Here is a 5,018-nt window from a genome sequence, read left to right on the forward strand (position 1 = left end):
TTCTGTAATGCGTATATTTACACCATGTACTGTACTTACGCTTTTAGCGAATACACCATCTCCCGCTAAAGGGAACCATGTGCGGATGCGAAGCAGTGGGCAGATGGTTAGCTTGAGCAGGAGATGGTGTATTTTTTTTTTCTTGCGTTCTCGAGCCTTTGCCTCTGGCGTAGAATCATGACTGTCTTCCAGTCTCCATCCAGCTCCCGCTGCGTGGAACTGCCGGCGTCCGAGGTATTCCACTCCCGCAAAGTCGCAAGATCATGTGCGTCTGCCTCTCTGCAGTCCATGCCATTGGTGTCGTCGTAGGATTCTTCAGCGAGGGAAGGAGAGCACGAGTGCCTCGCGTCCAGAGCCACAGAAGCAGAGGCGGATATCGGCCGCTCTTGCCACGTCAAGACGCCGGACGCATCGCTGCTGCCTACTCGTCGCAGAAGATAGAGACGCGCGAGAGGGAGAGTGGAAAGTTGAGAGGGAGAGAGGTGACTAGAGAAGGGGCGTGGCGAGAAGTTGTGTGGAGAGGGTTTGCACAAGCGCAGTAACGGTGGTCACGCCGCACACAGGATTGAAATCCGCTATAGGCTCCGTTCAGTGGAGTTTGCGAACGCGCTTGCGCCATCTGTCGCCACCACGTGAAACCCGCGGGTCGGCCTTAGCGGCGTGGCGCACGGCGGCGGCGGCGGTTTAATTAGCTTCATTCAGCGAGAGCAGTGCCTGCGGCCTCGTGTTAGTGCCTCAATTCCGTGCTCACATGGCAAGTGATCGTGGCACCGGTACCGCCGGTACCTCGAGTGGGACAAAAGCCAACAAGCGCCGCTACTGCTGCGTCAAAGATTGCCACAGCCGTGAAGGACAGCCTGGCATCCGATTGTTCCGTTTTCCCGGCCAGCCGTGGGAGAAAGAACGGCGGAGAAAATGGATTGTTGCCGTTCGGCGAGTGAAGTAAGTACCTGTCGCATCTGTGTAATTAGTACCAAATTGTGCTTCGACTACCTCTACTGCCTTTAATCATCGAACACAAAAGCGCACTGGACGCACACGTGCATTGAACGCGCGTCCTCGTGAGCGTGCGAACTGTTTTAAGAAGTGTGTGAAAATCGTGAAAAATAAGAGAAATGTGATATTTGCTTGTTGCCTTTATAATTACTTTTTCTGTACCGACAGACATCTTAGGATTACTAGAGACGTCAATTACGGTAGTAATCAAGGAAATTAAATTATTAATGAGTGGAGACAGGCGGTCGGGTCAGATAGGATAATTGGAGCATTTCCTGCGAAAATACCATTGCAACTTTGACATATCCTAAAAGTGAAAGCGGGCAATTTTTACTAAATAAATCTGAGCAGTTGCGGCGGCAAAACCAAATTCCAAGATAGCGCAACTGCCATGCTCTCCAGAGACGAGAAAAATGAGCTAGCGTATCTACTTTGCTTCGTGGGTGTGCGTGCTGCGCTTGCGATAATTGCACGCATAGCGTACGTCTAGCAAATAGTGACGTCATTCTGGTCGTCTGCTAATTCCACTCGTCAGCGCTTGTTTCGCCGGTTAAATTCCTGGAATTTCACCACTCCGTAATAATTACAAGAAGCCGCGTTTTGGAAAAAATATAGGTATGGTTTTTGAAGCATGCCTGTATGTTTGCAAACGCTCTAACAAATGCCCTGTTAATAAAGCTACGCAAGTACTTTTTTTTTTGTCCATCAGCTTGTTGCTCTTTCCCTCTGTGTAAAACTAAGCGCATACAACCACGATTTTGCACTGACTAGCCTCTCCCCCTACCTTTCCCTTTTCTTTGCTTTAATAAGCTATGTTTTGCTTAGTGTTAAAAATTTTCAATGTTTTTCGGCTGCATCTTTTTTTGTTGTTCTCAGTGGCACCTTATTTCTTAATGCCTTGTAACCTTTACACCGCGTTTTCAGTGAGTGTGACGGCTCTGCTTGGATCCCAAGTGATGCAGCAAGGGTGTGCTCAAAGCACTTCGTCAACGGCGAAAAGAGCAACATTGCTGCACATCCAGGCTACTACCCTACCATTTTTCCAGATGCATACAAGTCCCGTCCTGTGGACGCAGAAAGAGCACTGTCAAGATATGAACGGTAAGTTCTAACCAAGGGGTGTTGGTGTGCAATTTCCCTTAATGATGTACATGGTATACAAGACGAGATGGCCTGACAAAGGCCATGTAAAATTGCACATCATATGCTTTACTGTTACTGTAATTTATTTTTAGATGGAACAGAAGGGCATCTGCTGCAAGGCCGGCAAATCCTCAACACACAAGTTCCCTCCGCACGAGTGAAGCAGATCTTGGTGACAGTGAGGACACTGCTACCTCCAGTGCTTGTGCGAATGGCTTGGAGCTTCTCTGCACTGCCGCTGCATTGGTACAAGAACGAACTGCAGACCAGGTAGGGCCTTGTGAATTTGCTTTTTGTATTTACACAAAGTGACAGCTGTGCACTTTATGGGCTAATTTCAGTCGATATACTTGTTAATAAATATATTACAACAGCAGCTAACATAACATTGTTCTTTTATTTTGGTAGTAGTCTTCATTGTGTGCAAGGTTGTAGCAGTATCATACGCTGGAATTACCATACCATTCATTGTTGCTGAAATGTATGGATCATGGCAGATAGCTAAGTTTTCACCTTGAATTGCATGCAGAAATGGGTATGTGACATGAGGCAGATCTTTCTACCCACCATTGAGATTTTCTTGTGCAGTGGTAGCAGCAGCACTGCCTCTGGCATGTTCACTAATGAAGGAGTCAACAAATACCCGTATTACAAAAGCTCAGTAAAAAATGACTTCAGCCACACTACCATGGTAGATTACATCTTTGCATCAAGGCAAAAAGTGGCTATGAGATTTATCAAATACATTAACCTGACATTTATTTTTGAATCGCACAATGATGTGTTTCTTGGACTGCTTGGGCACCACTGTTCCATCTCGCTTCACTGGGAATAACAGAATGAGTAGATGCTCTTCAGCTGAAGGCATAGCACTGCATCTGCCATAAATACCCCCAAGAATCGCAGTCGCATCATATCATGAGCTGGTTACCAAGGCACGAGCAGGGTGCTAACGCTTCAGGTGGGAAAGAAAAAGGAATTGCACCTGTTCCTATGAGTTTTCCTATTAAGCACTTGGTGCATGACCTGGCAGTGAAAATAATGCATCTTATATCACATGCAACTTGTGATTCATGCACAGCGGAAAAGGTTCCACTAAGAGACTACGGACATTCAGGAACGCCATTACTTTGGTGATCAACATGTATTTGGAGTACTACTACTTTTAAAGTGCAAGATGATCAACTTTCTGAAATTCAATGCTTACCCAAATAGTAGCTCAATTTTCAGGCTTTATTTTGAGGCTCCATATTGTTCTGTCACATTTAATCAGTCATCACTTGCTCAAACCTTTATAGCCGAAATGCAGTAAGCAGTGTTTGAACCTTTTTATTGTAATTAAGCTACTGCTGCAGTAAGTATGTTTTCACTGTGTCACTAGGTCAAGGAAAATAATTGGGAAAGAGGGTTGAAATTTGGGATTTCCTGTATGCATTGTAGAATCCTGCTATTTATATTTTCTACTGCATGGATAAATTTCTCTCATTGCTTGATTAGTTTTTTATCTTGTTTTTATGCAGGCCTGTCAGACTGATGATAATGACACCTGTGGAGGTTTGGTTTTGTTTTTGTGCTCATTAGATGGGCATAACACAAGCACACAGGTGTCACACAGAACTGTTCGTGATGCAGAAGTTCAGTGCAGCCCCTCAACCACTTCACGCCACAGTGGGCCAAGCCAGAGAACTTCTTGTTTCAGTGGCTATGAAAGCGTAAAATCATGCTCTTCTGCCATGAGAGATCTCTGTGGTGTCACATTGGAAATGTATGCAGTTTTATTTGCGCTGCTGCCTGTCGCTGCTGACCGCTCATGTGATGTTTCCATGCATGACAGACTCCTGCTTTTTTTAATGAAGCTAAAGTTGGGCATTACGTACTCATCACTTGCCATTTTGTTTTCTGTAAGCAGAATGACTGCTGCAAGGCATTTTAATAGCGTGCTTCGCACATTGGCTGCCGCAACTCAGAAATGGATATTCGTTCCACCCAGACACATCATCAGGTCTCTAATGCCCAATTGCTTCAAAGTACACTACCAAAATTGCACCATGATTATAGATTGCACGGAGGTTCCCACAGAGCAGCCAGCTTCTGTAGCACAGCAGAGGGCACTCTATTCAAACTACAAGGGTGGCTACACGCTGAAATTTCTTGTAGCAATCACACCGAATGGAGCTGTCTGTTTTCATTCTAAGGCATATGGTGGAAGGTGTTCTGATGCTTTCATCACAGTGCATTCCGACTTCCTCAAAGAAGTAGAACCAGGCGACATGATCATGGCTGATAAGGGGTTTCCTGGCATTACCACGGATCTCGGGAAGGCAGGGGCTGTACTTGTTATGCCTCCTTTTCTCAGAGGCCAGGGTTAGTTCTCGGAGGCCGATGTAGAGCAGAGTTATAACATTGCAAGAGTGCGAATTCATGTGGAACGTATGATCCAGCGGATCAAGATGTACAATGTGTTAAATATACGTGTGCCCATTGAATTGATTCCTGCCATGTCCGACGTTTTCCATGTGTGTTGTGTACTGGCTAATATGCAGCCTCCAATAATAAAGGAGCCAACGACTGCAGAATCTTAAGTCAGCCGAATTTGGGTATTTCAGTCAGCTTCATTTCAAGTGTTAAATATAAACCCTCAGCTCTGTTATTCACTGTCAGACATGGGGCTGTATCGCGTGTATGTGTACTGCTAAAACTTTTTCTTTGACAAGAAAAGGAGGCTATAGAATACAATATTGTTTGCCTTTTCATATTTCAAAAGTATGTTCTATCTTTGATGCACCATCCACTTTAGGTGTTATGGATGCGTGCGCTGTGCAACCTCATTAAAACCTTTTGAATAGTAGGTCAAGCTCTTGTACTAGTATTAGCTTTTA

The 5,018-nt window shown here is 45.1% G+C and overlaps 1 pseudogene; it reads left to right on the forward strand.

The window, feature by feature from the left end:
• Positions 1–716: 716 nt before the first annotated feature.
• Positions 717–4,814, forward strand: LOC119378116 (uncharacterized; annotated as a pseudogene).
• Positions 4,815–5,018: the final 204 nt, after the last annotated feature.

Source organism: Rhipicephalus sanguineus, unplaced genomic scaffold (assembly GCF_013339695.2).
Source record: "Rhipicephalus sanguineus isolate Rsan-2018 unplaced genomic scaffold, BIME_Rsan_1.4 Seq696, whole genome shotgun sequence".
NCBI lineage: Eukaryota > Metazoa > Arthropoda > Arachnida > Ixodida > Ixodidae > Rhipicephalus > Rhipicephalus sanguineus.